This window comes from Oncorhynchus mykiss, chromosome 18, assembly GCF_013265735.2.
Source record: "Oncorhynchus mykiss isolate Arlee chromosome 18, USDA_OmykA_1.1, whole genome shotgun sequence".
NCBI classification, from domain to species: domain Eukaryota; kingdom Metazoa; phylum Chordata; class Actinopteri; order Salmoniformes; family Salmonidae; genus Oncorhynchus; species Oncorhynchus mykiss.
In genome coordinates, this window is record NC_048582.1 from 20,408,528 (window position 1) to 20,436,315 (window position 27,788).

At 43.2% G+C, this 27,788-nt stretch overlaps 1 protein-coding gene across 2 annotated transcripts in view; it reads right to left on the reverse strand.

The window, feature by feature from the left end:
• The window catches only part of LOC110495790 (beta-1,3-galactosyltransferase 1), a 111,306-nt gene that overhangs the window by 57,040 nt on the left and 26,478 nt on the right, over positions 1 to 27,788 (reverse strand). The window contains exon 1 of one of the 2 annotated variants that reach the window (XM_036952239.1): positions 7,424 to 7,835. The exons of the other annotated variant lie outside the window; for it this stretch is intronic. The gene's annotated coding sequence lies outside the window, so the exon portion shown is untranslated. Of the gene's footprint in view, positions 1 to 7,423; positions 7,836 to 27,788 lie in introns of those variants that run through there. 2 annotated transcript variants of the gene reach the window in all.

Below are 27,788 nucleotides of genomic sequence, written 5' to 3' on the forward strand. Positions count from 1 at the left end.
ACTGGATCTCTCTCCTTCAGGAAAATAAGACAGCACTAACAGTATAACCCTTACTGGATCTCTCTCCTTCAGGAAAATAAGACAGCACTAACAGTATAACCCTTACTGGATCTCTCTCCTTCAGGAAAATAAGACAGCACTAACATTACAATCCTTACTGGATCTCTCTCCTTCAGGAAAATAAGACAGCACTAACAGTATAACCCTTACTGGATCTCTCTCCTTCAGGAAAATAAGACAGCACTAACAGTATAACCCTTACTGGATCTCTCTCCTTCAGGAAAATAAGACAGCACTAACATTATAATCCTTACTGGATCTCTCTCCTTCAGGAAAATAAGACAGCACTAACAGTATAACCCTTATTTGTGATCAGTTGTAAAATAAGTTGTGATGCCAGACTCTTTTGACTGGTAAGTTTATTATTATGTGGCAAGATGTTGAGCGTTGCCATTACATTAAAGGCACACTAAGCTTTAATAATCCTCTAATCACCTACCAACAACACGGAGCCGTCGAAAAAAACGTGTGGCGAGCAAACATTTTCCCTTTTCAATCAGGTGGAGCACCACTTCTTATTTAGTTTAGTACAAAATATTGAAACAAAGGCATTAAAAGAGGGACAAAGTGCTGTTTTTTTTAGACTGATTTGCTTCATGATTTGTCAACTCGCAATTTATCTATCCTTCACATCCGAGTGCTGCAGGTTCGGTGCGTGCTTGACCAATCATATTCACGGAAATCAAGGGCCGCGTGGGCCGGGCACAACGCACACTCAAGTGCGCTTTCCACTTTACTCCGGTATTTATTTAGCGAACATGATAACACATGGCCCTGACAGACACATGCAAAAAACTACTTCCATAAATGTTACATGACTGGGCTACTAATAACAGAAGCTGCATACAGCCTATGCACCCTGTCCATCTGGCCAGGTTAAATAAAGTGTTAATGTTATGTATATATAATCCATTAATTTGTGTTAGTAGAAAATGTGTACAGTATGTGATCAAATTTGGTTTATATTCAAACTTGGTGGTGACATTCTGTAGAATGTCAGTCATTTTTTTATTATTAGACACAGTTTTTAAATGTATTTTTATTGTTTAAATTGAACCTTTATTTAACTAGGCAAGTCAGTTAAGAACAAATTCTTATTTACAATGATGGCTTACCAAACCTGGACGACACTGGGCCAATTGTGCGCTGCCCTATGGGACTCCCAATCATAGCCGGATGTGATACAGCCTGGAATCAAACCAGGCACTGTATTGACTCCTCGTGCACTGAGATGCAGTGCCTTAGACCGCTGCACCACTCGGGAGCCCTGCATAGGTGCAAAGCCCTGCATGCTTGCATAGGCCTACACTATTGAGTTCTATTGTCCAATCACAGTTGTTGTCTCTGTGTATGTAGAGGAAGCCCCTTTTAGACTAGTTTTAAAATATAATTCATATGAACAAGTACAAGGTTGCTGCAGTATGACAAGACGTTTGTCAAGACAATGACGTTTTTCCAGGATTCTTTTTTAAAACCATGTGACCTGATAACATTTTTTTTTTTGTCCCATTATACCCCACAACTGATTTAATCACTGTCATAGCTATAGAGTCTGAAAGAAAAATGCCCCTCTGTAGAGGGGCGCTGTCCCATAGGGCAGCGCACAATTGGCCCAGTGTCGTCCAGGTTTGGTAAGCCATCATTGTAAATGAGAATTTGTTCTTAACTGACTTGCCTAGTTAAATAAAGGTTCAATTTAAACAATAAAAATACACCTCTGTAACAACATCTTAGCTACCAGAGAACATTATACTTTTGACAATGTAAAATCACTGTAAAATATATCAGCACTTTTCCAACAGCAGCTATGGCTATTACAGTATATCTAAAATACCTGACTATCGGTGTAAGACCTGAGAGCATACAGGGCAGATCATGGATCAATTAGCCATTCCGGTGTTAATTAGCTGAAATATGCTTCCCGCTTAACAAAATAAAGTTACCGTCCCTGAATCAATCAATTAATTTAAATACTGTTAAAGCATCCGCGGTGTAACCATCCTCTTCCGTTGTCATGGCACATTACATCAATCGTAGCCTATTATGTGAACAAAACATTAGGTTCAATCCACACATCAATCTTACTGTATTATTATGAACCATATCAAATCAAGTACTGCCAATCACGTCTATCCATCTTAATGACTATGGTAACAGCGAGATAGTTGTGACAGCGATTAACGACTTTATATATCCTTGTCCGTCAAAGATGAACCACCAAAAGTCATGGACGGCTCTGGTATAAGATGAGTTATGACCTCCTGTTGATGGAAAAAGAACGACGTTGTGTCAGATTGTGTGGCGTCACCTGTTGATTAATGATACCCCCCGCCATCCTCCCCTTCAACCACCCCTCATCATTCCTCCCTCAAACGCCATTGTAAGAACACGGCCTTGGTGACCGAAGGGCATTAGAAGCATCAGTCAAACCCGCCGTCTTCACTTTAAACTTTTCCATTGACACTCCTGCTCTCTCCGATCCTAATTACCATGGAGAAGTGTGTGGCTGAAGGGCGCGTTCCGAATTCAAAGTGTCAGCGGCTCGGCTGCTTAGAAATGGATAGCGAGCGTCTGATCCAAAGAGGACCACAGGTGGGAAATGGGATGATTAACCTTCAGAAAAAAGTTTCTTACGGGGGACCTGTCAGATGTCGTTAGCGACGGGGAAGTGCCCGAAAGACTGATGATATTAAACAACTGTGTGAGCGTCATGGAAGTGTAGGTGCTGAAACGTTCTCTAAGCGGTTCCATGAGATTAATGTCCTCAAAGTTGTAGGGTTGAAATACATCTGGGAAGATAGGGAGATAGCAACCCTGAAGTCAATGTGTTTTCAAAGTGGATATAATTAAAGGGTGACAATGATGGGCTCTGTACTGTAGGTACTGTACCACAAACTCTAGCCAACATGAACCTACCGGTTCAAAACAATGTCGGTGTCACGTTCGTCATATACATAATGAGCGGACCAAGGCGCAGCATGAGTAGAGTTCCACATATGTATTAAAGTGAACCTTCAGAAAACAAAACAGAATAAACAAACGTGCAGTTCGTAGCGCACATAGCACTAAAACGAAACAATATCCCACAATCGCAGATGGGAAAAGGATCACACTAAGTATGATCCCCAATTATAGGCAACGATCATCAGCTGCCTCCAATTAGGATCCATACTCACACCTACATAGAAATTCAAGACTAGAACATCCCCATGTCACACGCTGACCTATTGCACCATAGAGAACCCCAAGGGCTCTCTATGGTCAGGGCGTGACAGTCGACCCCACGACCAGGTGAAATCATGTTTTTTGATCTTTGTCTACTCAACAAAGCTCTCAATACACTGAGCAGAAAAAGCTTCCGTACGCAACTCCATCTCTAGCAGTATTGAGATTCCTAGTGAAACACTACCCGTAACCTGGAGGTATGATCTTCAGTCTGCCCTGATAGGCTCACGTCCTGATGTCAGATGTTTACCGAAAGGAAGTGTTCCAATCAAGGTTGATCTTCGCACTTGTCACTCTTTAAGCTCTGCTCAGCGTTATATGTCAGATGCCCTTCAAGCTCAGATGCCAACAGAGATGTGCACAGCAGTGGAAAACACACGACTGATTGAAGTGGAAGCACATCTCTTCCTTTCTCTCTCGCTCCCTCTGAACAGTGATGTACCATCCATTCACACTTGAGACACTGGATATAGTGGTTTGTTCTATCGGAAAATACTACAGAGCATGTTGTGGACATAGTGCTTTGCAAAAGTATTCATCCCCCTTGGCATTTTTCTATTTTGTGGCATTACAACCTGTCTTTTAAATATATATTTTTATTTGGATTTCATGTAACGGACATACACAAAATTGTCCAAATTGGTGAAGTGAAATGAAAAAAATTCCTTGTTTCAATATTATTTTTTTAAGACAAAAAAAGTGGTGTGTGCATATGTATTCACTCCCTTTGCTATGAAGCCCCTAAATAAGATCTGGTGCAACCAATTACCTTCAGAAGTCACATAATTAGTTAAATAAAGTCCACCTGTGTGCAATCTCAGGGTCACATGATCTGTCACATGATCTCAGTAATATACACCTGTTCTGAAAGGCCCCAGAGTCTGCAACTCTAAGCAAGGGGCAAAAGACCAAGGAGCTCTCCAAACAGGTCAGGGACAAAGTTGTGGAGAAGTACAGCTCAAGATTGGGTTATAAAAAAATATCCGAAACTTTGAACATCCCACGGAGCACCATTAAATCCATTATTAAAAAATGGAAAGAATATGGCACTACAACAAACCTGCCAAGAGAGGGCCGCCCACCAAAACTCACAGACCAGGCAAGGAGGGCATTAATCAGAGAGGCAACAAAGAGACCAAAGATAACCCTGAAGGAGCTGCAAAGCTCCACAGCGGAGATTGGAGTATCTGTCCATAGGACCATTTTAAGCCATACACTCCATAGAGCTGGGCTTTATGGAAGAGTGGCCAAAAAAAGCCATTGCTTAAAAAAAAAAAAACTTGTTTGGTGTTCGCCAAAAAGCATTTGGGAGACTCCCCAAACATATGGAAGAATGTACTCTGGTCAGATGAGACAAATGGCGCTTTTTGGCCATCAAAGAAAATGCTGTCTGGCGTAAACCCAACACCTCTCGCCACACCGAGAACATCATTCCCGTCCCAGTGAAGCATGGTGGTGGCAGCATCATACTGTGGGGATGTTTTTCATAGGCATGAACTGGGAAACTGGTCAGAATTGAAGGAATGATGGATGTTGCTAAAAACAGGAAAATTCTTGAGGGAAACCTGTTTGACCTCCAGAGATTAAGCTGGGATGGAGGTTCACCTTCCAGCGGGACAATGACCCTAAGCATACTGCTAAAGCAACGCACGAGTGGTTTAAGGCGAAACATTTAAATATCTTGGAATGGCCTGGTCAAAGCCCAGACCTCAATCCAATTGAGAATCTGTGGTAGGTTGCTGTGGTAGGTTGCTGTACAGCAGCAGAACCCATCCAACTTGAAGGAGCTGGAGCAGTTTTGCCTTGAAGAATGGCTAGATGTGCCAAGCTTATGGAAATATACCCCAAGAGACTTGCAGCTGTAATTGCTGCATAAGGTGGTATTACAAAGTATTGACTTTGGGGAGGGGTGAATCGTTATTCACGCTCAAGCTTTCAGTTTTTTTTGTCTTCTTTCTTGTTTGTTTCCCAATAATCTTCAAAGTGGTAGGCATGTTGTGTAAATCAAATGATAAACCTCCCCCAAAAAATCAATTTTAATTCCAGTTTGTAAGGCAACAAAATTGGAATAATGCCAAGGGGGGTGAATACATTCGCAAGCCACTGTACCTAGGGCAGTGGTGGTCACGAAATCTTGTCAGCCGGTGATTGTCAAGCAAATAACTAAAATCGGTCTCACGGTAATTGACCGTTAATTAACATACACATTTAGCATCTCCTGGCTTCCACACACAGCCTACAAGCCATTTTAAAAAATGTAATAAATCAATATAATATAGCCTACAGCTTCACAATAAATCCATTATTTACTTTAAACAGGTCTAAAGAAGGATGATATGAAGAAAATGTAGTCTATTTCAGAAGAACAGAATGGCATACTCTGAGTTGTCCTTATGTTAGGTCCTGATGTGGCTATGCCATATGGCTGTGGGCTACACTAGTTCATTTAGCAGACAAGATTTGCTTAGAATTCCGTGGCATTATTTTATTGTATGAAGAATACAATTGAACAAAGATAAAGATAAAATATACATATTTTCTCCAAACGATTTGAAGGACTACACTGGAAGTCAACGTTCCTCTCCTCTTCTCCCATCTCCCCTCATTTCCTCCCCTCCACTCTCCTCTCCTTCTTCCCAGTATGACAAAAGAGCATCTGCGCTCCACAGTAAAATAGGTCAGGCTGGTCTAGATTCCCTCAGTAACCTTCTGGTTCATTGTCATCATGTGTAATGAGGGAAGTCGCTATCGAGGCATCGTTTAACATGGAAGTGTGTGCACCAGGGCCACTTCTTTTCCCCACCAGCAGGTTACAATCCGCAGCAAATAGCCAGAGGGTGTGTAGGCTGGTTGAAAAGCAGAATAATGGTCAGCCGGTCTTGAGGAATGAATCTGCTCAGTCAACTGTATGATAAGCAGTGATTCATTTTTATTTAACTAGGCAAGTTAGTTAAGAACAAATTCTTATTTACAATGACGGCCTACCGAGGAACAGTGGGTTAACTGCCTTGTTCAGGGGCAGAACGACCAATTTTTACCTTGTCAGCTTGGGGATTCAATCCAGCAACCTTTTGGTTACTGGCCCAACGCTCTAACCACAGGCTACCTGCCGCCCCACTAATAATGATAATGATAAATAATATGATTATGCTAAGGACTAAAGAGAAAAATGAAGAGAAACGGTTTTAGCTAGCTAAATGAGAAGACTTCGTCTATCTTGATGTCTACAGAAATTCGCCCCTCACTCTCTATTGGCATTGCAGTGCATCGCAGCCGAAGAAGAGAACCTTCCATTGATGTGATTTCCTTTGATCTTCCCGAAGCATCCCAACACCCCACCCTCTTTCTAAGTCTCTTACACCTCCTCTCTCCCCTCCTACCCTCTTACTCGTTCTTTCTGCCTCTCCTTTTCGTACCCTCTCTCCCTATCTCTGTCTCTCTCTCTCTGCCTCTCCCCCTCTCCTATCAAATACATTCAAAGGGCTTTATTGGCATGGGAAACATATGTTTACATTGCCAAAGCAAGTCTCTCTCTTTCTGTCAGGACTCTGAAGCGTGGCATGTCTGTCTGCTCCTCTCCTCACCACTTGCACCTCATCCTGCCATGGACCCCATTGCTGACTGTCCGTATACCCGGGCTCCCTTCATCCTCTCCCAGACCTAACGCCTTGCACGTCATGTGGCCAGTCCACGAGAGTGCTCTTCTCACTAATCGGAGCTGGCTATTCCCTCCGTCAAAGTGGAGCCATTAGTTGATGGTGAAGGACCTTCCTTCCTCAGTACAGCCAATTGTCTCAATTACGGTACAGCGCTGCAATTGCTCGAGTGTGAGAGAGACTGGTATGAAGGATGGGAATGGCTTGCTCAGCTAAAGGGACATTGTGGAACACCATAGTGTTTGTATGGGGTTCTTCATACATTGTTTACAAGACACCCAAAATGGTGGCATCTGTTCAGATTGGGAAGTACAATGAAGGATGGAGAATCATTCCTCTCTGTCGTGTTTTGACTGATGTGTTTTGATGTGAGATCAATGCCTCCTCACAGCAGGCCATTTCAATCAACGTCTTTTCTTTCCTCTGGCTAGACTGGCTCATTTACTGTTTATATGTCTGATGAGACTGACACTTCGCATTACCTCGATGTTCTCCTGCTCCTCATGACAAACCTCTCACTGCTGTTAGTCAAAGCCCTTTTCATTCTCTTCACTTCTCTATTGGACCCACATCCCAGTCTCCTGCTTCTCTATTGGACTCGCATCCCAGTCTCCTGCTTCTCTATTGGACTCGCATCCCAGTCTCCTGCTTCTCTATTGGACTCGCATCCCAGTCTCCTGCTTCTCTATTGGACTCGCATCCCAGTCTCCTGCTTCTCTATTGGACTCGCATCCCAGTCTCCTGCTTCTCTATTGGACTCACATCCCAGTCTCCTGCTTCTCTATTGGACTCGCATCCCAGTCTCCTGCATCTCTATTGGACTCGCATCCCAGTCTCCTGCATCTCTATTGGACTCGCATCCCAGTCTCCTGCTTCTCATTTGGACAAACATCAGTCTCCTGCTTCTCTATTGGAGAAGAACAAATCAAATTGTATTTGTCACATGCGCCGAATACAACCTTACAGTGAAATGCTAACTTACAAGCCCTTAACAAAATATGCAGTTATGAAAAATAAGTGTTAAGTAAAAAAATAGATAAGTAAAAACATACGAAATAAAAGTAACAAATAATTAAAGAGCAGCAGTAAAGTAACAATAGCGAGGCAATATACAGGGTGTACTGGTACAGAGTCAATGTACGGGGGCACCGGTTAGTCGAGGTAATTGAGGTAATATTTACATGTAGGTAGAGTTAAAGTGACTATGCACAGATAATAAACAGAGAATAGCAGCAGCGTAAAAGAGGGCAATGCAAATAGTCTGGGTAGCCATTAGATTAGCTGTTATGGCTTGGGGGTAGAAGCTGTTGAGAAGCCAGTTGGACCTAGACTTGGTGCTCCGGTACCCCTTGCCATGCAGTAACAGAGAGAACAGTCTAGGACTAGGGTGGCTGGAGTCTTTGACCATTTTTAGGCCTTCCTCTGACACTGCCTGGTATAGAAGTCCTGGATTGCAGGAAGCACAACCCTCTGTAGTGTCTTGCAGTTGGAGGCTGAGCACTTGCAGTACCAGGCAGTGATGCTCTCGATGGTGCAGCTGTAGAACCTTTTGAGGATCTGAGGACCCATACCAAATCTTTTCAGTCTCCTGAGGGGGAATAGGTTTTGTCGTGCCCTCTTCACGACGGTCTTGGTGTGCTTGGACCATGATAGTTTGTTGTTGATGTGGACACCATGGAACTTGAAGCTCTCAACCTGCTCTACTACAGCCCCGTCGATGAGAATGGAGGCGTGCTCTGTCCTCCTTTTCCTGTAGTCCACAATCATCACCTTTGTCTTGATCATGTTGAGGGAGAGGATGCTGTCCTGGCACCACACAGCCAGATCTCTGACCTCCTCCCTATATGCTGTCTCATCATTGTCGGTAATCAGGCCTACTACTGTTGTGTCACCAGCAAACTTAATGATGGTGTTGGAGTCATGCCTGACCATGCAGTCATGAGTGAACAGGGAATAAAGGAGGGGACTGAGCACGCCCCCCTGAGGGGCCCCCTTGTTGAGTATCAGCGTTGCGGATATATTGTTACCTACCCTTACCACCTGGGGCCAGCCCGTCAGGAAGTCCAGGATCCAGTTGCAGAGGGAGGTGTTTAGTCCCAGGGTCCTTAGATTAGTGATGAGCTTTGAGGGCACTACGGTGTTAAACACTGAGCTGTAGTCAATTAATAGCATTCTCACATAGGTGTTCCTTTTGTCCAGGTGGGAAAGGGCAGTGTGGAGTGCAGTAGAGATTGCATCATCTGTGGATCTGTTGGGGTGGTATGCAAATTGGAGTGGGTCTAGGGTTTCTGGGACAATGGTGTTGATGTGGGCCATGACCAGCCTGTCATGAAAAGCCCCTAGTGGGCTAACCCGATATTACGGCTGGTTACACAAAGGAAGGGGGTTGGGTTTGAATGAAAGAGCAGAAAGACTGAGGGACAAAGGGATTGGGTCTCTATCAGACCTTGAGAAGCTATGTTACCATAAATACAGAATCTTATGCATTCTTATAACCGCCCATTCGGAAAAGGAAAATGCAATATTTACTCTGAGCTGCACTTCGATAGATGGGTCGAAGATTGGTTTGCCCAGAGATGAAATTGTCCTTTGTATAATCTTTCTGGTCGTAGTGTTGTAGAGCGGATACGTTGAAGTACGCTGTCGTTCTTAGGAGATTGTCTGTCCTTTCCTAGGCCACATACGTTTACAACTGCAGCTGATAATTCGATGTATCTCTTCTTCTATAGTGAATAATAGTTCAAAGTTCATACCAAGTTGCCATAATCAGCTCGTGCTGTATTCTGGATGGTCTAGTCAAAATTCACCATTCCAGCGTGGTGATCGTCACCTCCACGTGATCTGGTCTCATGTAAATTTCGTTAGATAGAGTAGTCGTTCAACCATTCGCAACCACAGCTCACGCTGGGGTTTGCTTAGTTTAACGTGAATTGGGTCACGGGGGCTTTTGTACTGGGGAAGAGAAGGGCGTGTTTCATCCCTCTCCAACCAATGTCTGTTCACTTGGGCATGGCCACTGAGTGAGCATACGTTTACTTATGAAAACAATTCTCTCATTTAGAAGCTAAAATCTTCTCACAAATAGTTTCATATTTAAACATTTACATTGCACAACAATTCCATGTGAATCTGAACTAGAATGTGTGGACTTTCCAAAATACAATTTATGTCACCCTATCATCAGATAGAATGTCCCAGACAACAACTGATCTGACATCATGTTCCAACGGACACTTCCAACGGACACTAGTACCAACGGACACTTTCAACTGGTTGAGAAAGGGAATTATTGTTCCATTCCCCAACCTTTTGATGTTACCATAACGGACACTAGTACCAACGGACACTTTCAACTGGTTGAGAAAGGGAATTATTGTTCCATTCCCCAACCTTTTGATGTTACCATACTCTCTCTGTGGTAACACAGGGGGGGGGGGGGGGTGGGGGTCATAAACCTCACCCAATAGGGCAACGTCATGACACTAATAGTTTGCAAACCCTGCCACATCCGACGAGCGTTGGAGTCGGTGTAGTACGATTCGATCTTAGTCATGTATTGACGCTTTGCTTGTTTGATGGTTCGTCGGAGGGCATAGCGGGATTTCTTATAAGCAACCCTCTGCATCCCTGTGATTGGACATGACATAATTATGATAAACATGAATTATATGAGTAACAGCAGAGTGTGAGCTGAACAGTGAGAGTTGATTGGAGTGCACAGACCTCATCACTGCAGGCTGCTATAGATGTTAATGGAGGGAGAGGGTAAACAACATTGAATGTTAAGTTCTCCCCTTGTCAAAGCCAGCGGAACAGTAGCGGGCTGATGAGAAAATTACGTGTCGCAGTAATGGAGTCTTGCTATGAAAACATGCTTTCAGACCTTGATCAATCAATTGTATTATGCGGTGGCAGGAGTCACCTTAACCTGGTTAAATATGTAAATGAATGCACTTTTTGAGAATTAAATGCACAAATTGGTTTTAATAACCTAAATTATAAACATATTTTGCATGATGAATTGTCTGTGTGGAACAATGCCCTTGTGGTAACAATATTGTGACAAGGCAAAAACACACATTTGAATGAATCATGGTTTCTTATTAAGGGAAATATTATGCAGCAACAAAGTGTAAACAAAATTAATATAAACATACTTTTTATTCATTATGTTAGGAATTATTCCAGGTAAGTTTAGAAATAGGGTGTATTTCTTCCACCCTGGCGTAACATTTGCCATGACTGTCCACCATTATCTTTACCTATAATTCCCGAAATCCCAAGTCCTTTTTTAAGACGCCGAAATGGTTGGATGACAGAAACTGTCCCCTCAGGCAGGAATAATAGTTATAGAGGGAACCTCAAAATGGAGAGGAGGTCAGAGTAAGCCAAAGTCATCTCTCTTCACTTCCCCAGAGCCATTAGAGACCTGCACAAGGCCTTCCTCTCAACAGAGCATTACAGCTGGCACAGTAACTTACAATTGTTTCCCCTCTGACTGGGCATTTTAACTAAAAGCAATGACCTACTAATCAGGAAAGACTTTGGGTTTCATTTTTAAACATAAGCTAAGTGTATACACAGCGCACGCTAAACCCTAGGGGAATAAATACTTTCTTTCCCTAAAACACTTTGCCAAACAATCTGAGACGAAAATTGAAAAGTTAAATCACGTGCTGGATATATTTAGGCTCTATGGTAAAACGGGTAGGTCATCTGAGGTCAAATTTGTCAATACTGTGAACATTATCAGCACAATGAGACAACATAAGGAGAGGAGAATGAGAGAGACATATATAGAGAGAAAGGAAGGAGAGAGGGAGAGACAGGGACAGTGAGGGAGGAAGAGAGACCTCGTATAATGGAATGTGCGTAGGTTGCTGGGTTACTTTCTCAAGAAAACAGTTGAATTCACACCTCCGCTTTCTCTAGCACAGCACGCTAGCACTTAAAGGTGAACGGAGGAAAGGAAAGGCCAGAGGAAAAGGAAAGGCATAATCTGTCTTAAAGGTACAGTCATAACCTGCCTTGTGCCTCCTACCTAGACAAGATCCCAGGTATTTTACCAGCACACATACAGGAAGTGTTTCGCACGGTAGCAACAGCTACGGACACAAGGGAGTGAAGGTTACACTGCAAGGTGTGAGCTCGGAATTACTGGTAGCCTACTGAGTCACTATCCAAATGATGAGACAGAATGTGGTAGGCAGGAAGCAGCTCTCTAGGTGAATTACGTGTCCACTCTTGGTCGCCTATTCGCGTCCGGATGCTGCCATGAACTGTCACCATGACAGAATCACAGCCGTGCCAAGGAGAGAGAGAGAGAGATAGAGCAAGAGAGAGCAGACGGACTCATCACCGGACCTGTTGCTTCTTGAGCACCTCTCTACTACTGTGACTCTGTCTGTAATTCATGACTACCACTTCCCCGCCACGCCTGTTATGAAAATATCCTGTAGATGAGATTTTAAAAAGCCCATTGAGGTAGTTCCGTTTCCCCTCTGTCCTCTTTGAAATGTGCCCGCTCAGATGGTAATCAGACACACATTGAAATACAGGCAGAACCCCAACAATTTTCTTGTTGATTCTCTCACAATGTGATTATAAAAAGGGGATAGAAGAGGTTCAATGTAGTGGGGTCGATAGAATTATTTGAGCTTTTAACCGTTTTGAGTGAGAGCTCAAGGATACAATAGAAGCAACTAGGCTCCTAGGGACTACAGCGAGGCACTTCGCCTTCCCTTCGGTCGTCACAGACCAAAACAAACGAGACAGAGAGAGAAGAGGTCTTCAGTGAAAGCTCTGTTGTTGCTTAGAAGCTCTCTGAAACCACCAGACAAAAGCGAAAACGCCCCGAGCTCGATACGAACAGCAGGCATTATGTGAGAACAAAAAATGAATGCATTTGCGCGTCGACATACAAGATGGAGTATTACTCATTCTAATTAGACACACTCTTTCTTTTCTTCCCTCTCTAGATACAAACAGCACACACACTATAAAAGACGAGTCTTTGAACGAGAGTGTGAATGGAAGCTATGCCCTCCGGACTGATATGGTAATTATGCTTCTTTTCAAAACAAACCAGTCAATAACTAGTGCAGTCGTATTCTCCTACCTTTTGGACCATTTAACCCACTGAGGTTGATGCTTTATAAAATGTCAATTATGACACGTGAACTGGATGAATACAATGTATCTGCCCTCCCACACAGATGTAAATAATCATCCTCACACGGGGCACCATTACACACACACACATGCACCCACGTAGCCAAATGAGATGATCTGTCTTTCTCTATCTGTCTCTAGCTAAGCAAGAAAAATAAGATATTTCTGCACATGAATAAAGCAATGGCATAGCTGTCAAACTCACAATGGTGTTTACACACACTAGGAACAACTGTTGGTTATTGTTTCACGAGTCGACAAGTCACCCTAATTGCTCATCTTTTCACGAGGAGCCTGACACCCGTTCATCTATATTATCATTACTGACTAGCGGTGATTATTCTCAGCCTCCTTGTTAGCGCGGCAGAATGGCAACGGTCACTTGTTTGTTTTCCCATGATTCCCTTTCTTCACGGCACAATTGGCTGAATCATATTTCTTCAGGAAATTGCACAGTGGCGGTTGGCAGGTGGTGGTCAGAAAAAAAACTGAACGCGTGCGTGAGAATGCAGATAGGGGGAGAGAGAGACATCGGCTCCGTGGGTCTGACTCACTGAGCCCGAGCACACACACATCAGCTCTGACACAGACGCACCAGATGGACAGGAGCAAAACAGAGGTAGGGCACACAAAAAAAAAAGACGCTGAGAAAACAACAGCTGTCAAAACAAACGTTGTTATTCCAATCCACCCTCGTAAAATATCTATGGTCCCAACCGCTAATTAAGCCCAGGTAAACTGGCTAGGTCTGATAGGTGTTGAATTATCTGTCCATCTCATCAGAATCCTGGAGAGATGAGTAAATAAACATGTCAACAGCTAACATGTCAAAATGTCAGCCGGCTACGGAGCAGTTTTCCTCTGGTAGCTGCCAGAGCCAGAGAGAAACATTTACATGTGTTCATGAAGCTGATTGGCGAGGAGGGGATAGAGGATGAGTAGTGCACAGATGGAACATAAGCACACCAATGGACCAACACACAAACAGTGCAAACATGCACACATCCATAAACATGCAAACACACACGAGAGCACTTGGACTCGCATGTGCACACGCGCACAAACACTTCCGTCCATCCACCCACCCACCCAGCAATCCATACCCATACGTCATTCTGATTCACCTAGCATACAGAGTGTGGAAAGGGGTGGGGGGGTGGGGGGTGGGGTCTCTCAGTCCACCACTCTCTCCCCCTCTCCAGGCATCTCTCCTAGATGTGGTTTATCAGGATCCAGCCCTGCTCCCAGCAGCTGCTGCTTCCCCAGCTCTGGACTGCAATGAGCTGTGTTTAATGATCACAAGCCATCTGCAGACTGTGCATACACTCAACTCCCCCTTTAATACATGCGGTGTATACAGAAGGATATTATATAATACATTATAAGGAGAATGTATACAATATGTCACCAAATGGTGAAGAGAAATCAACAAGGATTACTGGGCAACAACCATGGCTGCATCCAAATTGCAACCTATTCCCTATATAGTGCACACCAAATATTTCTAGCCCGGCCTAACAGAGGGAAGCTCATATTGCATGTACAAAGGAAAGGGAAAGGATGAAAGTGTGTTTAGTTAAATTAAACTGGTATGGACTTATTTATTCTGGAGTATAGGGACACTGATTAGGAGCATCAGCCACATGTCTAGATGCTTCTAAGCAGAGGAGGCTTCACAACCCAATTGGTATTCATTTATGCAGGAATGCGGCGGCTGTGGAAAATAACCAGTCTAGTACATAGAATATTGTTTTTATAGTCTTTCTCCCAATTTCAAACTCTTTCCTCTCTCTCAATACATCATTGCTGTTTCAGTACACATTTGTGAAGAACAATATATTGTTATAAAACATGTTGTTTGTATCCTGGATGCTGATTGGTTGATAGCAGGGAGTTATTAATGACAGTCCCTGGGTAATGCCTGTTAACAGGGCTCCTGAGTGGCGCCGCGGTCAAAGGCACTGCATCTCAGTGCTAGAGTTGTCACTACGGACCCTGGTTTGATTCCAGGCTGTATCACAACCGGCCATGATTGGGAGTCCCATAGGGCGGCGCACAATTGGCCCAGTGTCGTCCGTGTTAGGGTTAGGCCGTCATTGTTCTTAACTGACTTGCCTGGCTAAATAAAAAAACAGTTTGAATTATCAATGTACATCCACTGTCCTACAACCCAGCCAAGCAATTCATGAACTTCATTTCCCCTGGAAAAAAACATCTAGACATTTCCCCATGCTTTTAGCATCTGATTTGTTTTTTTTATTTTAAACCAGACATTTTGAAAGTTAGAGACAGTGGGCCTCCCTTCAGAGACCCTCAAGAACCCCCCCCCCTGCTTAATGAGCGTGAAATTATGAATTTTGGACACTGTTCTGATTTAAAGCATTAATCTTCAGCTCCCACATGTGGGCTTAGCCTTAATCATACTCGACACAATTTAATTAACTTGCAACTGACTTATATATAAATATGGGGCACTCTTTTCACAAGTTGACATCGGTAAACCGCTCGCCCACACAACGCCATTTACGCTGCCATCTGTACAGTTGAATCCGAGATTCAGTCCTGAACGGCAGTGCTGTTCTGAATGACCAGTTGAAGATCAGTGTGATTATGGTGGCCTAGAGGGGTTATGTATGGTGTGTGCTGCATGAGTTTTGCTACTTCAAATGGTCACACCCATTTGGATCAGGTCACACCTTGTCACACCCACCAAAGGGGAGCAAACATACCTTGAAGTCTGTTCAAGATCGTTAAAGAACGTTTTGGGGAAATGTGTCGTTCAGAACAAACCGTCACGCAACATAGCAAACATTTAATCAAACTGACCACAACCCCATGCTACAAACTCCGGTTGTATTTGCATTTTTAAAACAATGCCATGCTCGCAATTTTAGAAGTTGAAAAATAAACGTGGTAGCACTGGAAAGCTAAAATATGCGTTTTCCCCGCGATTGTAGCCTGAAATATGCCATAACATTTATTCATTATATAGAACTGAATGCAGTTTGACTTGGCTTTCCTTTCACGTCTCCCCTGAAAACACACACCAACACCCCCCCCCCCCCCCCCTACATTTTTTATGTAAACCTGTCTTTAAATCTTTTTTTAATATGTTGGCAACCATTTTATAAAAGCAATAAGGCACTCGAACCCGGGGATTATCGTGAATAACACCCTCGTAAGGGCTGTTTTCCCGGCCCTCAGCTTCAGATCGGCCCCGGATTCTAATGCCTTATTGCTTAAATAGTCTCTTAGTTTCTCTAAATCTCTCTCAAGTTCTCCGTAGTCCTTGTAGATACAGCTGTTTCTGTACAATGTTGTGAAGAACAATATCTTAATACTATTTTTCTTTCAAATGCTCTCTCTCTCCATCTCTCTCTGTTCTCTGAAATCCCTGTGCATGTTACTGTTTCAGTACAATGTGGTGAGAAACAATAGCCAAACTACCTCCAGCAGCCGCAGCCAGGAGCAGAGCTAAATAGCCTACATTAGTCTAAAACAAGGGCACTAAAATCCCAGAGGTAGGGAGGGATGGGGACCACTCTGGCAGAGTCCTCATTTACTCTAGACTCACAAATTGATGTGCATTATGGGAGTTCTCCCCGTGCCTAGACTGTTCCTGCCTGCTCAATTACGGGTCTCATTTTCCAAGTTGGCTTTGCAAATGTCCCAAATCACGAACAGCATGGGGACGTCAGAGCAGTTCATCTTAGACAACACAACTATAATGGCTGCACAGCCAGCGCACACATTTTTGCAGCCCACTATATGCGTGTTTTACTGTTGTATCAGCGGTGTATCATGTATTGGACTAAATTCGGTAAAACAGTTATATTGCATCTGTTCAGTATACAGCAATAATGATATGTGACCGACCAGCTCGATTCGGTCTTATGTAGCAAAATTTGAAGTGGTGTTTTTTTTTTACATTGGATAAAGTAGAGACTCAGAGATAGAAAATGGTATGGACCTTGAATGTTTTGGTACCTACTGGAGAGCTATTCTTTGTCTACACACATTCAGCATCATTCACACCCTCTTAAGCTTCAGCCCAACCCATCTCTGTTTTTATGTTATCAATAGTATTGGTGACTACAACTGTGCTGCAGGCAACAATATAATGATGCTTTTTTTGCCAAAGTTTACTGACACCAGCCATATTTAACAGGTGTTGAGTGTTCGTAAATTCATCAGTTATTCTGCTCTCTGGTCCACTCAGATGAGAGTGCTCTGATATTGGAGTAGATAGCCAGAGTGAATTTACCAGCTACGTCTACCGACAGTGGTTGCAGTGACATCCTAAACATTCCATTGAAATAGTTACTTGCGTAGTGGCGTCTTTTGTTAATACAGATCATACATGTAACCATAGCTAGTAGCCAGCCAGCTAACGTGAGCTAGCTAGCTAACAGTACACTTTAACTTGAAATGAAAATAACTTTCTGACAAAATTAGAAACGTGTAGTATCTGAAAATGTAGCTAGCTAGACTCTCTCACCCAGATACATAGATGGATGTAATCCAGAGACAGGTGTTTTATACAACAGCCTTCTGTGTGTTCTCTTTTCGACCCCGTCTGCATATTTTCAATCAAACGCCAGAATTCTCCATCTCCATCTCCTTAGCTATCATACTCTAATTCCACTGATTTCAAAACTCAGTCCTCCAGAAAGTGGAGAGCAACACTTATACAGTTCTATTATGTGATGTCTTTCAAAAAAGCAAGCGTGCAACATGGCAGATCAATCTGAACTCATCTCTCAGCATGTCCAGCACACTCATTATCTCAGCCAATCATGGCTAGCGGGAAGGTTGCTGACTTTTTGTTGGCTAATCCAACAAGGCTCGTAATTTAACAGTTGTATTCATACTTACAGATGGCATACAAGTTTGTTATTAAGGCACATGAAAGTTCACATGTTCCAGAAGGCATTTCTGCCCCCAAAAAATTGATATAGATTTTTAAAAACATGTTTACGTTCAACTGGCGCTCCTGTGAAGTAGTGATACGTGACATACGCCTAGTTTCCTGAAACGAGTCACATATCCTTTAGGGTTGCCCACTTTATAACGCCAGCCCAAGGCACACTTAAACCTAATGAGACTGTCTACAGTATTACAGTACAAACCATGCAAGACCGTGCCAACACATCACTCTTCTCCAGCGCACCTCTGAATCATTATCCAGAAAAACCTCCTCTCAGTATATGTCCCAAATTGCACCCTATTCCCAATATAGTGCACTGCCTTATGGGCCGTGGTCAAAAGTAGTGCACTACATAAGGAATAGGGTGATATTTGGGACACAGACAGAGACTAGGCACTGTGCCCGTATTGTTTGTGCAGTCTGACACCACGTCGCGAGGCTGAGAAACGTATTAGTCGCTGACAAGTGTTGTTGTTCTTCAAATGTTTTACCCAAGAAGACATAAAACGAAGACTGAGTAGAACACTGTAGGCGCAGGAACTAAATCCCTATTTTCAAGGACTGGAATACATGCAAATAGGATGCCATTGTCTTTCGGGCATCTTTCACAATAGAAACATTGGTATGTTCCTGTGCATTGTATGCAAAGACAAAGCCACTAAGCCAATGGGTGTTTATCTACCAATGAATCAAGTCAATGTCCAAGGCCTAGGCCAGAAGCAGCCAGCCAGGGAGGATGCAGTACAGTAACGTTCCAATGACATTCAGGAATGGAAATCTCACCACCAGCCCTCCTTCCCCTTGAATATGGAACAGGGCCATAAATGATTAGACCATTTTGAGAATAAATTAGAGAGCTTACAACTGGAATTCTAATGTCCATGTTAACCGGTTAGCCAGTCCATTTGACATTCACTTTGAGGGTCCTCGTGTAATTCCACTATAATGCAGCTCAACCTTTGATAATGTCTTACCCTTGTGTTCGGAGTTTTGCCAATCTAATTGGGAGAGAAAACTACCAGTGGATGAGAAGATTGAAAATCATATTAAAGAAAATCTATGTAATTCAAATCACAGCCCAGTTACATCAAGGGATACAGGAGAGTATTTTAGTTTATTTGGCTAGGCAAGTCAGATAAGAACAAATTCTTACTTGCAATGACAGCCCAGAAACAGTGGGTTAACTGTATTGTTCAGGGGGAGTTACTTTGTCCGCTTGGGGATTTGATCTAGCAACCTTTTGGTTACTGGCTCAAAGCTCTAACCACTAGGCTACCTGCCGCCACAAAAACAATACCGTTGTCGGCAGGATTCGAACCTGTGCGGGAAGATCCCAATGGATTTCTTGTCCATCGCCTTAACCACTTGGCCAAAGCTGTATCAAAGCTGTCTGAACTCGTGAGTGTGTGTGCGCGTGTGTGGACAGCGTATGATTAATATGCGATCATCTAATAGCGTCACTGAGGCATAAATTCACATTCACACCATTTCAAACATCATCGTGCCAGGGCACACTGGTCAACTGACACATCACCGTTACATCACTACACCACAATTAGTCTTAACTCAATGATGAACAGTCAACGAGCTGCATACCGACACTTCCGGACAACACATTTTTCGTACAGACAGGAAGAGACCTGCTCTTCCGAATGCCCTTTTATGAAGCAAACCATACAGACACCAGACACACGCAAAGCAGAAACAATCTCAGGAGGGAGATGGACAGAAAAGAAGAAGACAGGAGTGGACAGAGGAGTGGATCCAGCAGCATGCAGGCTGTGTTGTCTGTGCCTCCAGGTGGGTGCTTATCTATTCCAGGGAGATAAGCGAAAAACAAGCATGCTATCTCCCCTGTGGGCTGGCCTGTGTTGGCTGGTTAACCTCAAGAGTGCCTCGCTGCAACCCACAGCAAATGAAACCTAGAGCAAGAATGATACAGCTGAATGCTCAAACATCTTCCCTTAGCACACCTATCACCTTGAAATTAGAAATCTATGCCAATAAGAGCAAAATATGTTTTGTAGGAAAAAGCCATATCTTTAACATTCCAAGTAGCGAGTGGATGTTTAGCACCTTTCTGCACTGAATAATAATGGTTTATGATGTAGTGGGCTGTAACATTATAGTATGAGGAAATTATGTTTGTGACAACCTGTGGCTGAGACAGAGAGAGAGAGAGGTACGGAAAGATGATGTATGAACAGAGGGATGGATCAGTTGAAAGACTGGCATTTTCATACCGCAAGAACATTCCTGGTTGGAGGAAGGTTTGATTTAAAATGTAAAAAATGCAGGTAAAACAATGGATTACGCAAGACTAAGAATGACAGTATGGATCTCTTACCAAAGACCATTGTACTATTTCTATATTATTAGCATATCAATTATCGCCTCATGTTACAATGTTTCGAGATACAGTAAGTCCTGCAGCAAGTATTGGGAATAATAGAGTAATTTCTGCCCATTCCAGTGCCGTTAAGCTGACAGAAAATGTCACTCTGGAGTCTGTCAGAATACCCTGGTGATTCCGCCGTGTAGGACGCAGTCCCCCATCCTCATTTCAATTTGGCCTGGACTACAGACAGTAAGTAACTAAATACAATCATTTTTTTACTGAAAAACACTGGGTTTAATGAAATTCTGCCAGCCTGCCCACACATTTCCCTTCTCTAGAGTGTATTTACATAAAAGAGCTGCCTCAGTTTGTATGATGGCAACTTGCATATACTCCAGAATTTTATGACGAGTGATCAAAGGAATTGCAATTAATCGCAAAGTCCCTCTTTGCCATGCAAATGAATTAAATCCCCCAAAAACATTTCCACTGCATTTCAGCCCTGCCACAAAACGACCAGCTGCCATCATGTCAGTGATTCTCTCGTCAACACTCACACCTGTGTTAACAAGGACAAGGCTGGAGATCACTCTTGTCATGCTGATTGAGTTTGAATAACAGACTGGAAGCTTCAAAAGGAGGGTGGTGCTTGGAATCATTGTTCTTCCTCTGTCAACCATGGTTACCTGCAAAGAAATACATGCCATCATCATTGCTTTGCACAAAAAGGGCTTCACAGGCAAGGATATTGCTGCCAGTAAGATTGCACCTAAATCAATAATTTATCGGATCATCAAGAACTTCAAGGAGAGCAGTTAAATTGTTGTGAAGAAGGCTTCAGGGCGCCCTAGAAAGTCCAGCAAGCGCCAGGACCGTCTCCTAAAGTTGATTCAGGTGCGGGATCGGGGCACCAGCAGTACAGGGCTTGCTCAGGAATGGCAGCAGGCAGGTGTGAGTGCATCTGCATGAACAGTGAAGCAAAGACCTGGAGGATGGCCTGGTGTCAAGAAGGGCAGCAAAGAAGCTACTTCTCTACAGGAAAAACATCAGGGACAGACTGATATTCTGCAAAAGGTACAGGGATTGGACTGCTGAGGACTGGGGTAAAGTCAGTCTCTGATGAATCCCCTTTCCGATTGTTTGGGGCATCCGGAAAAAAGCTTGTCCGGAGAAGACAAGGTGAGCGCTACCATCAGTCCTGTGTCTTGCCAACAGTAAAGCATCCTGACACCATTCATGTGTGGGGTTGCATCTCAGCCAAGGTAGTGGGCTCACTCACAATTATGCCTAAGAACACAGCCATGAATAAAGAATGGTACCAACACATCCACCGAGAGCAACTTCTCCCAACCATCCAGGAACAGTTGTGACAAACAATGCCTTTTCCAGGATGATGGAGCACCTTGCCAAAAGGCAAAAGTGATAACTAAGTGGCTCGGGGAACAAAACATCAATATTTTGGGTCCAAGGCCAGGAAACTCCTCAGACCTTAATCCCATTGAGAACTTGTGGTCAATCCTCAAGAGGCGGGTGGACAAACAAAAACCCACAAATTCTGACAAACTCCAAGCATTGATTATGCAAGAATGGGCTGCCATCAGTCAGGATGTGGCCCAGAAGTTAATTGATAGCATGCCAGGGTGGATTGCAGAGGTCTTGAAAAAGAAGGGTCAACACTGCAAATATTGACTCTTTGCATCTACTTCATGCAACTGTCAATAAAAGCCTTTGACACTTATGAAATGCTTATAATTATACTTCAGTATTCCATAGTAACATCTGACAGAAATATCTAAAGACACTGAAGCAGCAACCTATGTGGAAATTAATATTTGTGTCATTCTCAAAACATTTGGCCACGACTGTATATACAGTTGAAGTCGGAAGTTTACATAAACTAGTTTTAATGACTCCAATCTAAGTGTTTCAACCACTCCACAAATTTCTTGTTAACAAACTATAGTCTTGGCAAGTCGGTTATGACATCTACTTTGTGCATGACACAAGTAATTTTTCCAACAATTGTTTACGGACAGATGATTTCACTTATAATTCACTGTTTCATAATTCCAGTGGGTCAGAAGTTTACATACACTAAGTTGACTGTGCCTTTAAACAGCTTCAAAAATTCCAGAAAATGATGTCATGGCTTTAGAAGCTTCTGATGGGCTAATTGACATCATTTGAGTCAATTGGAGGTGTACCTGTGCATGTATTTCAAGGCCTACCTTCAACTCAGTGCTTGACATCATGGGAAATCAAAAGAAGTCAGCCAAGACCTCAGAAAAAAAATGTGTAGACCTCCACAAGTCTGGTTCATCCTTGGGAGCAATTTCCAAATGCCTGAAGGTACCACGTTCATCTGTACAAACAATAGTACGCAAGTATAAACACCATGGGACCACGGAGCCGTCATATCGCTCAGGAAGTACACGTTCTGTCTCCTAGAGATCAAATACTTTGGTGCGAAAAGTGCAAATCAATCCCAGAACAACAGCAAAGGACCTTGTGAAGATACTGGAGGAAAACAGGTACAAAAGTATCCATAGCCACAGTAAAAACGAGTCCTATATCGACATAACCTGTAAGGCTGCTAAGCAAGGAAGAAGCCACTGCTCCAAAACGGTTTGCAACTGCACATGGGGACAAAAATCTTACTTTTTGGAGAAATGTCCTCTGGTCTGATGAAACAAATATATAACTGTTTGGCCATAATGACCATCGTTATGTTTGGAAGGAAAAGGGAGAGGCTTGCTAGCCGAAGAACACCATCCCAACCGTACTTTGCTGCAGGAGGGACTGGTGCACTTGTGCACACAAAATAGATGGCATCATGAGGCAGGAAAATTATGTGGATAAAGTGAAGCAACATCTCAGTCACGAAGTTAAAGCTTGGTCGCAAATGGGTCTTCTAAATGGACAATGACCCCAAGCATACTTCCAAAGTTCTGGCAAAATGGCTTAAGGACAACAAAGTCAAGGTTTTGGAATGGCCATCAAAAAAAGCCCTGACCTCAATCCTATAGAAGTTTTGTGGGAGAACTGAAAAAGATTGCGCGAACAAGGAGGCCTACAAACCTGACTCAGTTACACCAGCTCTGTCAGGAGGAATGGGCCAAAATTCACCCAACTTATTGTGTGAAGCTTGTGGAAGGCTACCCGAAACATTTGACCAAAGTTAAACCATTTAAAGGCAATGCTACCAATAACTAATTGAGTGTATGTAAACTTCTGACTCTCTGGGAATGTGATGAAAGAAATAAAAGCTGAAATAAATAATTCTCTCCACTATTATTCTGACATTTCACATTCTTAAAATAAAGTGGTGATCCTAAATGACTTGAGACAGGGAATTTTTACGAGGACTAAATGTCAGGAATTGTGAAAAACTGAGTTTAAATGTATTTGGCTAAGGGGTATGGCTAACTTCCGTCTTCAACTGTATGTTCTATCTAAAAAACAACTGGAAATGGGGACTGTAAATTAATTCATTGTTATTGGCGAGATAACAGATGGTGGTGAGTGAAGGTATAGCCTGATGTTCTGGCTATAGGGAGCATCTTTGTGAGGTAGGAGTGATGATGTTTGCACCTCTCTCTATCTCATCTTTGTTCGAGCTTGATGTGCTTCTTATCACTCCCATACCCCACATCTGACAGTCGTTGTAGGGCGAAGAAGCCCGTAGAATCCCGTAGCTAATCTTTATATCAACTGCGTTTGATCATTTGTGAACGCAAAGTCAATACAGCATTGGAATTTAATCGAAGGAATCTTCAAAGACAACATCATAAGGGAGTCGGGTATGACCCAGTGGCTACAAAACAAAGTCATAATGTTATTAATTACCCATGTGAATAATACAATCTACATTCAACTGTCAAGGATGGTTATTACTGTAGCTTTTGCTTGTGAAAAAGACTAAGCATTTTGGATAAAGGAGTATTAAGAAGATTACAACACTAATCTATCTCACAACGTAGTGAAGGAGCTGTCTTAATACAAGCCTGTCGGATCTTATGTATTTGAGTACTGCTGATTGGACAGCCGTGTGTTTAACTCTCCGATAGAGAATCACATGGAAAAATAATGCCTGCAAATTGCCACGAACTTCCATCTATGTAATTACAGTATTGAACATTTCCATGCGAAGGCAGCCTCCGTCATAATGTGAAATGAATGCATTTCTGAGACGCAAACGAGACACAAAAGATTAATGTTCACTGGAGGCTTCGTGGCCATGGATCATCACTGGAGACTTCGAACGTGGAGCCGGAACAGGTCTCACCGGACTGAGGAGACGTACTGGCAGCCTAGTGAGTGGAGCTGCCACAAGTGGAGCTGCCACAACACGACCTGGCTGGATACCCACTCTAGCTCGGTGAGTGTGGAGAGCTGGCACAGGACGCACTGGGCTATGACGGCGCACTGGAGGCATAGTGCGTAGAGCCAGCGCAGGACACACTGGAACGTGGAGGCGCACCAGAGGTCTGGAGCGCAGAGCTGGCATAACTCGTCCTGGCTGGATACCCCTTGTAGCCCAGCAAGTGCGGGGAACTGGAACAGGATAACCTGGGCCGAAGAGACACACCGGAGACCAGGAACGCTGAGCCGGCACAATCCGTCCTGGCTGAATGCAGAGCGCACCGGGCTGTGGATGCGCACTGAAGGCATGGTGCGTAGAACCTGATAGCATGGTGCTTGACCGGCCCGTGTGCCCCCCCAAAATATGTTTTTGGGGCTGCCTCTCATTCCTGCCTCGCTGCTCCAACTCCTCGTAAAGTCGCCGTTCCGCCTTTGCTGCTTCAATCTCCTCCTTCGGACGGCGATGCTCCCCGACCTGCGTCCACGATCCTTTTCCATCCAGGATCTCCTCCCATGTCCACTCATCCCTTTTCCCACGCTGCTTCGTCCTTTGGTGGTGGGTAGTTCTGTCACAGCTCTTGTCGGAATGAGTGTACCAAAACGCAGCGTGGTAAGTGTTCATGATATTTATTGATCAAAACACTCGAACAAAATAACAAAGTGAAAAACGAACAGTTCTGTAAGGCAAATAAACTATACAGAATGCAACTACCCACAAAACACAGGTGGGAAAAAGGCTGCCTAAGTATGATTCCCAATCAGAGACAACGATAGACAGCTGCCTCTGATTGGGAACCACACTCGGCCAAAAACACAGAAATAGAAAACATAGAAATAAAGAAAATAGAATGCCCACCCTAGTCACACCCTGGCCTAACCAAAATAGAGAATAAATGCCTCTCTATGGCCAGGGCATGACAGGAATAGAAACAGGAAGAAAGACAGGTTTTCTATTGAAGTAACCCCCACCCATGCAAGGAGAAGGTCTCAGGCTATGGTTGGGTGACCTGTGAGTGACTGTTCTGAAAAGTCCCTTAATAAGGACAAAAACCACAACATTAACATTGCTATCTGGTGCTGCACAGCACCAGTAAATCCAGTCTTTCTCTCAGGCTATTGTTCCATCTATGACATCACAGCCTTAACAAAAGCTCCCAATATAAAAGAGGCATAGACAAAAACAGAGAAGTAAACAAAACAAAAACATGAAGGGCTTTCTTCTGTGGAATACAATGGGACTATAACACCCCATTCGTCAATCGTCGCCATCCTCCATATAAAACCACAACAGCTTTCACGGTGAGATATCAAGCCGCTTTAAATGAGAACTGTTTGTGTTTTGTGTGGTTTTCAATTTCACAGACCCGGGCCTCTGTGTTTTCTCATAAAATGGACAGACACTCCAAGACTGTCTTTTTAGAGTCCCGTGTGTGTGTTTACACGTTGTGCCTGTTAGGGAACACTGCTCCTCCACATCTCTGTCTGCCAGGGTCACCGTGAAAGACAGGAAAGGACTTGTACGGTAACGTATTCCATGCTTGAGAAAATGTCACTGATGGAAACAGGAAGTATTGGAAATATTCAAATGGATGTTTTTGCCTAAGATCTGATTTTCACTCTGGAGGAGGGCTGATTTGCTTGGAAAGCAGGGCTATGATTTGCCTGCTGTCTCTGTGCAGGTGAACAGAGTCTAATAATGATACTGATTGGCCTAAACAGGTACAGTCCCTGGACAGGTGGGTTTAGGCAACACAACTCCATCAATGAGGTCAGAATGCCCTTTGATTATTATCATATCATAATCACAATTAACAACCAATAAAATCATATGAAATTAGGCCTATAGCTGATATTCAGCCAGGTTCAATATATTTTTTGTAGCTGTTTACCTTGCATCAGGATCAAATAGGTGTAACGGTTTTCTTGAGGTGAAGGAGAGGCGGACCAAAACGCAGCGTGGTGGTTATTCATGGTACTTTAATAAAGACACTTTACATGAATAAACTAACAAAACAAGAAATGTGAAAAACCAAAACAGCCCTATCTGGTGCAAACACAGAGACAGGAACAACCACCCACAAACACACAGTGAAACCCAGGCTACCTAAGTATGATTCTCAATCAGAGACAACTAATGACACCTGCCTCTGATTGAGAACCATACTAGGCCGAAACATGGAAATACCCAAAACAAGTTTTTCTTTATTTGTACTATTTTGTACATTATAGAATATTAGTGAAAGAATCATAACTATGAAATGACACATAAGGACTCATGTAGTAACCAAAAAAGTGTAAAAATATCTAAATATATTACATATTTGAGATTCTTCAAAGTAGTCACTCTTTGCCTTGATGACAGTTTTGCACACTCCTGGCATTCTCTCAACCAGCTTCATGAGGAAGTCACCTGGAATGCATTTCAATTAACAAGTGTGGAATTTCTTTCCTTCGTAATGTGTTTGAGCCAATCAGTTGTGGTGTTACAAGGTAGGGGTGGTAAACAGAAGATAGCCCTATTTGGTAAAAGACCAAGTCCATATTTTGTCAAGAAAAGCTCAAATAAGTAATGAGAAATGACCGTCAATCATTACTTTAAGACATGAAGGTCAGTCAATACGGAACATTTCACGAGGACCGCCACAGGAAAGGAAGACCCAGAGTTACCTCTGCTGCAGAGGATAAGTTCATTAGTTACCAGCCTCATAAATTGCAGCCCAAATAAATGATTCACAGAGTTTAAGTAACAGACACATCTCAACATCAACTGTTCAGATGAGACTGCATGAATCAGGCCTTCATGGTCAAATTACTGCAAAGAAACGACTACTAAAGGACACCAATAAGAAGAAGAGACTTGCTTGGGCCAAGAAACACAAGCAATCTGTCCTTTGGCCTGATGAGTACAAATGTTTTGATTTTTGGTTCCAACCACCGTGTCTTTGTGAGACGCAGAGTAGGTGAACAGATGATCTCCGCAGGTGTGGTTCCCACCGTGAAGCATGGAGTAGAAGGTGTGATGGTGTGGGGGTGCTTTGCTGCTGACACT